The 8499-nt window shown below is 36.0% G+C and overlaps 1 pseudogene; it reads right to left on the bottom strand.

The window, feature by feature from the left end:
- Positions 1–209: 209 nt before the first annotated feature.
- Positions 210–985, bottom strand: LOC102839757 (annotated as a pseudogene).
- Positions 986–8499: the final 7514 nt, after the last annotated feature.

Raw genomic sequence — 8499 nt, 5'->3', positions numbered from 1 at the left:
GACCTATTTTTCTTTTAAACCAAAAGTAATATTTACAAGTATTAAACTTCATCTTGCACACTGGGCACTTCATATCATACATACTGGGCAAAGTAAGAGCTTTTGTATTTGAGTTTATTCTTCATTTAACTTTAAAACACTACTATAGTTGAGTATTAAAACAAAAAACAAAAGCAAGTAGTGAGCATATTAATATTATAGTCCTTCACTTACTCACTACTGCATATAAAGTGCCAGCAGTGAGTGTTATTCACTGGCCCCCATATAAAGACGTCTGACACTGAATGCCACCTCTGGGGTGATGGTCATCATCCTCATATGCTTCTCCATTGTAATGGCGCCGATCTTTCCTGGTTAGGATCAATGTCCGCCAGTTCTACCTAATCCATCTTATCAGTCTCTTCTACTTCCTTCCTCTCAGATAGGAGTTTTTCCAGCAAAGACATTTTATCAGGAGACAGGAAACCATTTTCAGGAAAGTTTACCTTAAATTCAATGATTAGGCACCCCTTTTCATACGGTTACGATAAATTGGCATACCTTCATTTAGCACACATTTGATATCTTCATGCTTCACAATCTGACCTGGATGAAAAGTGATGACTGTGGTTCAGTTGTCAAGAGTGGATATCAACTTTTGGAAGCCACACAATGCTTAAACTGGCTGTATGTCCATACACATGAAAAGGTCTTCACCCTGTCTAGTAAAAATTGCATGGTCCTTCTGATCTAAAACAATAATTATATCACCTGGCTCCAGTCCTGGCTCTTGGTCTCCTTCATCATGGATTGTTATCTTCTGGCTATCTTTCAAGCCTTTGTTAATATGAACTTCTAGAATCTTCTCTCGAACCACCGTCCTTCCATTGCAACTTTTACATCTATCATTAGGGCTGATGCGTTCCCCATAGCCCTGCCACACCATACACACAGATTGAATTTGCTGGACCATTCCAGGTCCTAGCTGATGAATTTGTATTTGCATCCCAATTTCTCCGCAATTAGGACAGCACTCTGCTGCTCCTTTCTTACCACCTCAGCCTTCACTTTAGTCACAAATCACATTCTTTTGCAGAGCTAATTGTCTTGTTGCACCATTATATAAATCTTCTAATGTTACTGAGAGTTGATGCACAGCATTTTTCCCTCTCCTTTCTCTCTGCATCCTTCCACTACCTCCAAAAAACATACCAAAGATGTCCTTTTTGTTGTTGTTGTTGTTGTTTGTTAAGTGCCGTCGAGTCGGTTCCGACCCATAGTGACCCTGTACAGGGTTTCCGAGGGTGTAAATCCTTACGGGAGTAGAAAGCCTCATCTTTCTCCCACGGAGCGGCTGGTAGTTTCGAACCGCTGACCTTAAGGTTCGCAGCCCGATTCGTAACCACTACGCTACGTTCATAGGGGAACCAAAACCACCACCTGCTCCTCCCTCTTTCATGGCCTGTTCTCTTCCTTTGTCATAGAATTCTCTTTTCTTTGCATCAGAGAACACTTCATAAACTTGAGAAATCTGTTTAAACTTCTCGTCTTCATTAGGATTCTTATCAGAGTGATGCTTCAAAGCTAGTTTCTTGTAAACTTTTTTCAACTCTTCCTGGGTGGCACTGGGTTTGATCCGTTAAACATCATAGAAAGTGGTTTCTTTCACCCTTTTCTACAGCCATTGAGCTGGCCGAGGCTGGTGTGGGGGGAGTGTCATTCTGCGCAGTTCAGGCAGTTGGCACTTCTCACAAGTGTTCTGGAAAGTCACTAAGAGTTTTTTAATATCCTGAAGAATTTCTTTTTTTATAAGTCTGTTTAAGTTTTCCGCTGTGTTAGTTTAGTTCCGTTTTCTCTGTGTTAATTTAGGTTGATCATGTTTTTCTAAAAATTTATCCATTTATTCTAGATTTTCAAATTTATTGCAGTACAATGCTTCATAGTATTTTGTTATTATCCTTTTTTACTTTGATTGGTTCTGTTGTGATGTCTTCCATACTGTTTCTTATGCATGTTATTGGCATCTTCTCCCTCTTTTCTGTTTTTAGATTTGCCAGTGGTTTGTCAATTTTATTAATCCTTTCAAATAATCCATTTCTTTTTACTGTTTTACAGTTTTCTAATTCATTTATTTCTGCTGTAATCTTTATTATATTTTTTATAGTAACTGTAGACTAATTTTACTGCTCTTTTTCTAATTGTTGGAGGTGTTTTGTTAATGTGCTTTCTTTGTTCTTTCTTCTGTTTGTATATATGTGTTTATTGCTGTAAATTGCCCTCTGAGTAGTTCTTTTGCTGTTTCTCAAAGCTTTTGGTATGCTATGTTTTCATTTTGTTTTTATTCAAATAATGTTTTTATTTCATTTAAAAATTTTTCTTCTACTCAGTAGCTTTTAAGCAGGATGTTATTGAGTTTCCATGTATTTGATTTTGTTTCCTTGATCTTCCATTGGTGATTTCTAATTTTATAGCATTATGATCTAAAAATGTTGTTTGCAATATTTTGATGTTTTTAATATATTGGCCCTTGCTTTGTGACCTAACATATGGCCTGTTTTGAACAATGTTCCACCGTGCACTGGAAAAGAATGTGTATTTTACTTTTGTTAGGTTGAATGAATTTGATTGATTATATTGTTTAATTCCTCTGTGTCTTTGTTCAGTGTCTTCCTAGGTGTTCTGTCCTTAATCAAAAGTACTATATTAAAATGTCCTGCCATTATTGTATAGTTACCTATTTCTTTTCTGAAAATTATATTTGTGGTAGTGTGGTGGTGTGCCATGGAGTTTGTTCTGATTCATAGCTGTAAATTTTTGTGGGAGCAGAAAGACTCATCTTTCTCCTGCAGAATAGGTGGTAGTTTCAAATTTCTGACCTTGAGGTTAGCAGACTGACTCGTAACCACTATATTATCAGAGCTCCTTTTAATTCTATGTATTTTGAGACTCTTTCATTGGAGCATAGATATTTATTAAAGTTATGTCCTTTTGTACCATTAGCCCTTTAATCATGAAATAATGTCTTTTTTTGTCTCCTTTGCCTTAGGATTTTTGCCTCAAAGTCTATTTTATCAGAAATTAATACTGCCCCTCCTGGTCATTTTTGATTGCAATTAGGTTGATGTATTTGTTTCCATCCTTTAATTTTTTATTCTATGTTTGTGTTTGTATGTAAGGTATCTCTTGTAGACAGTATATTAAAGGATCTTTTTTTAAAATCCATTCTGTAACTCTGTTTCTTGAGTGCTGCATTTAATAAATTGACATCCAGTGTAATTATCTGTACATATGAATTGATTGCAGCCATTTTGCTGTTTTTTTCTTTTTCTCCTTTAATGTGGTGCTGCTTACTTCTTCATTCCACATGTTTTCCTGTACTGAGTTCATTTTTGGGTGTGCATTTTTATTGTCAATTTCTTCATTGCTTGAACATTTACAAAATATTCATGGGTTTTCCTTCCTTGATTTGACGTGAAGCTCTAGTAAGTTTTTTTGAGGCTATGAGTGGAAACAACACAACTGCACTTAGCAACAACAACAACAAACCTGCCACTTGTTAATTTCTCCCCCATTTCAAAGCAGTCTGTTTTATCTTGAAATCTACTTGACTTCCTAGCCACCTGGAGTTCTCTAAATACACTTTAACCTTTTTATGTTTTGTAGTTGTCATTATTATAAATTGATATCTCTAATTGTTGTAGTTTTGTTTTTCTTTGGATAATTCTATATCTGGATTAAATTCTGGGTGGTGTTGCTATGTTTGTGAACCTCTGGATGTTGTTTGCTGCTGTTGGTTCTCAGTCCAAAGAACTCTCTTTAGTATTTTTTGTAAATTTGTCCTGGTTTTTACAAATTCCATTAATTTCTGCTTATATGGAAGGGTTCTAATTTTGCTGATGTATTTGAGGGACAATTTGGCTGGGTATATGATTCTTGATGAGCAGTTTTTTTCTTCTTTCTGAGTTTTGTATATATCTACCCATTGCCTTCTTTCTTGCATGGTTTCTGCTGATAAATCATAGATTAATCTTATTAATTTTCCTTTGTAGGTAACATTTCATTTTTTCAAAGGTGTTTTTAGGATTCTTTTCTTGTCTTTGATTTTGGAGAGTTTGACTATGATATGTCTTGGTAATTTTCTTTGTAGGATCTGTCCTGATTGTGGCATGAACAGCTTCTTGAATACTTATCTTCTCATCTTTCATGATACTAGAGAAATTTTCTCTCAGCAACTCTTTTATTATCTTTTCTGTGCTTATCATTGTCTCTTCCTGTTCTGGAATTTTGATCACCCATACGTTATTCCTCTTGATGTCATCCAGCATGAATCATAGACATTCTTCAGATTTTTTCATTCTGTTTTCTAATTGTGTTTCTAGCTTACTAGTATTAAGAGATTTATTTCCAGCTCACTAATTCAGTCGTCCACTGATTCAAATCTACTCTTTTGCTCTTTCATTGTATTGTCAAATTCTAATAGCTTAGTATTAATCTTATAGATTTCTGCTTATAGGTTTGTATAATCTCTAATCTTTTACATATTTTATTTTATTTTATTATTCCTGTAGTGCATTTCTGAATTCTTCCTTGTTTTCCTCTGCCTTTCTTTAATCATTTGGTGGTATCTACTTATCATTCTCCTGAATTCTTTTTAGGTTGTTCCAATGCCAGTTTTTTTCTTCACAAATTTGCTCTCTTTTTGCTTCTTTGTCATTTCTTTGAGCTACTTTGTTTTATTTCTTCATGTGTTCAGAAATTGTCTTCTGATTTAGAGATATTGTGATGTTATATTTGTATTAAGTTGATGAATATAGTTCTTAGGTACTCACCAACTACTTCCTGGTGGGTGTGATCAGGAGATTAGCTTGTGCTCCATTCTCTGTTCACTGTTGATGCAGTTTAGTTGAGGGTAGATTTAACTGATTTTGGTTGTCATTAATCTAGTATACAGAATCTGTTATTGTCTCCTGCCTGCTTGGTGAGTTTGCTGATGGTACAACTGTGGCTGTGTTGCAAGGTGGGAATTGCTATTTTCTATCTGATGAGGCAAGAAAAGAAAACACACACACCAGAAAGGAAAACAAACAAATAATCAAACAACAGTAAAAAATAAATAATAATAACAAAGACAAAAACTGGCAATGGCTTTCTCTCCACCTATAAGCAAAATGCCTCTTCACCATATACTGGACTCTTGCCTTCAGAGCTATGAGAGAAAGTTCAAGATGGTCACTCTGTGCTTGGTTGTCCATCACAGATCACCAATGTTTATTTCTTTTCATTTTTTTTTCTTTACCCCATGTGTCCATTAGGTGACTTATCCTAGTGAGAGCTAGTCCATGGCTGGCTAGGGTTAAATTTGCAGATTTGGAGCATACCCCTCACCCCCAATGGGGTTAATGTGCTCCTTGCACATTCAGTGGGATAACAACCTCAGCATTCACCTCTGTGTAGCTCTAACTTCTTGGAGAATGGTGTTTCTCAGGAGGTTTATGTTGATGGAGGACAGTATCACCTATAGTCCCCAGGGGAGTGTGAGGAACAAGAAAAGTATCACACCTTGGACTTCTTCCTTCAGTTCCACTGGTTCTTGATCATATGCTATCTCTTAAAATGTTGGAATATTGTCCACTTCTTGTTGGTACAGAGATCCTGTGTATTCTTTCTATCTTCTTTTTGTACTCTCTGCATCATTCAATATTTTGACCATGGTGGCAGTCAGTGGTGGTTTGCTATTGAATCAATTCTGACTCATAATGACCCCATATAGGGTTTCTGAGGCTGTAAATCTTTACGGAAGCTGAAAGCCTCTTCTTTTTCCATGGAATAGCTGGTAGATTTGAACTGTTGACCTTTCAGTTAGCATGTCAATGCATAACCACTATATAACTAGGGCTCCTTATTTTGACTTCAATATTGCAAGTTGCAACTTAAATTTTTTTCTTCAGTTCTTTAGTCTTGAGAAATCCTGTGCATGTTCTTCCCTTTTGGTTTCCTAACTCTAGGTCTTTGCATATTTTATTATAATACTTTGCTTTGTCTTCTCAACTGGCTTTTGAAATTTTGTGATCAGCTCTTTGACTTCCTAATTTCTTTCATTTGTTTTAACAACTCTACACTGGAAAACAAGTTTCAGTCTCTTTTGACATTCATTTTGGAGTTTTCCTTGTCTTTTAATGACCTTTTGCATTCATCCTTTATGATGTTCTTGATATCATCCCACAGGTCTTCTAGTCTTTGACCATTAGTTTCTATTGCATCAGATCTTTTCTGAGATGATATCTAAATTTATGTGGGATATCTTCAAGTTCAAATTTTGGCCCTCATGGACTTTAAAAAATTGTCTTCAACTTCATCCTGAACTTGCATATGAGCAATTTATGGTCTGCCTCAGGCTTTGTTTCAGCCTGTGGTATGGAATATTTCCACTTTGTCTTCCCATATACATGGTCAGTTTGATTTCTGTGTATGCTGTCTGGTAAGATTCAATATTTATAATCATCTTTTATGTTACTTAAAAAAAGGTCTTTGCAAAACTCTATCATGCGATCTCTGGCATTGTTTCTATTACCAAGGTCATATTTCCAACTTCTGAGCATTCCTCTTTGTTTCCAGACAAACACCATGAGTGTTTTGCTGTTGTTATGTGTCATGGAATCGGTACTGACTCATAGTGACCCTATGCACAACAGAATGAAACACTGTCTGTTCCTGCACCAACCAACCTCACAATCATTGGTACATTTGAGTCCTTTGCTGCTGCCACTATGCCAAACCATCTCATGGGGATCTTTCTCTTTTTCTCTGACCCTTCATTTTATCAAATATGATATCCTTCTCCGTCTCCAGACAATATGTCGTAAGTGTGACAAAAGATATCAGGCCATGCTGGCCACTGGGGAGCATTCTGGCTATACACCATGGTCCCACTGTGTTGATAGAAGTACCATGGGTTTACCCTTCTGGTATTTAAAATATCAGTTGCATAGTTTCCAGCATCAAAGCAACACACAAAACACCACAGTATGACAAACTGACAGATTAATGGTGCATTTGTCCTTTAGCAATGAACTAATTTTACACAACATAATGTCCTCCAGGTTCATCCATGCTATGAAACATTAAGCTGATTCATTATTTTTCTTCAACATTGCAAAGTATTACATTTTGTGTAATTACCAAAGTTTGTTATTCATTCTTTTACTGATGAGAATTTAGGCTGTCTCCATTGGTTTGCTATTGGAAAAGTGCTGTGATTAACAGGGATGTGTGTGTATCTATTTGAGTCATGGTTCTTATTTCTTGAGGATATTTAACAAGTGAAGGGAAAGCTGGGTCATAGGGCATTTCTATTTCCAACTTTTTGAGCAAGCACCATTTTGTTTACCACAGTGGTTGTACCATTTTGCAACCTTATCACCAATGTAGAAAAGGTCCCATTCTCTCCACACCGTTGCAAGCATTTGTTGTTTTCTGTGGTTTTGAACCTTGCTATTAATGCTGTGGTGAGAAGATATCTCATTGTTTTGATTTGCCTCTCTCAAATGGCTAATGCCATGCTGTAGGAAAAGCGCTGGACTGCTAATAGCAAGGTTAGCAATTCAAATCTACCAGCCATTTCTAAGAATCCCTATACAGGATTGTTTTGAGTCAGAATGGACTCTATGGTACTTAATAACAATAACAATGGCTAATGATCCCAAGCATTTATTAATATGTTTGTTGACCTCCTGAAGGTCCTCTTTAGTGAAGTATGTGTTCATGTTCTCTACCCATTTTAAAAATTAGATTGCCTCTTTCTTATACAGTTTTTGACATTTTCTGTAAATTTTAGACATTAGTCCTTGTCTGATATGCCATTGCAATTTTTTCCCCTAGTCTACGAGACTCTTTTAATATGGTGAAATCTTTAGATGCACATAAATATCTAATTTTGGAGTGGTCCTAGTCATTTACTGTGTCTTCTGCTATTTCTGTGTTTCAGTTATGCTTGATAGTGCATTTATGCCATGTATCAGAGACCCCTAAGTTTGTTCCTATTTTTTCATCAATGATCTTTATAGTTTTAGGCTTTATATTTAGGTCTTTAATCCATGTTGAGTTCACTTTTTAATATGGTGTGAGATATCTGTTTTGTTACATTTTTCAGTTAAAGGATTTCTAGCACTATTTATTGAATAATATCTCTTCCCAGTTTAATGTTTTAACACTTTATCAAAGATCAACTGACTGTATGTAGACTGATTTACTTTGGGGATATCGATTCTGTTCATTTGGTCTATGTGTCTTTTACTGTTTGGACCCCTGTGGCTATATAATAGGTTTTGAGACAAGAAAGTGAGAAGTCTCCTACTTTGTTCTTCTTCTTTAGTAATGTTTTGTTTATTCAGAACTTACTTCCTTTCCATATCTGCCGGTGTCTGACCTCGACATAGTTGTCACGAGTTTTGGTTCATGAGGAGGGGAGATCCAGCGGCAATAGGGATAGCAAAAGAATACACAGACAAACAGAAGAAGGGA

Source organism: Chrysochloris asiatica, unplaced genomic scaffold (genome assembly GCF_000296735.1).
Source record: "Chrysochloris asiatica unplaced genomic scaffold, ChrAsi1.0 scaffold00152, whole genome shotgun sequence".
Lineage (NCBI taxonomy): Eukaryota > Metazoa > Chordata > Mammalia > Afrosoricida > Chrysochloridae > Chrysochloris > Chrysochloris asiatica.
Note: the sequence above shows the minus strand (reverse complement) of the source record. Positions and strands in the feature narration are given on the sequence as shown.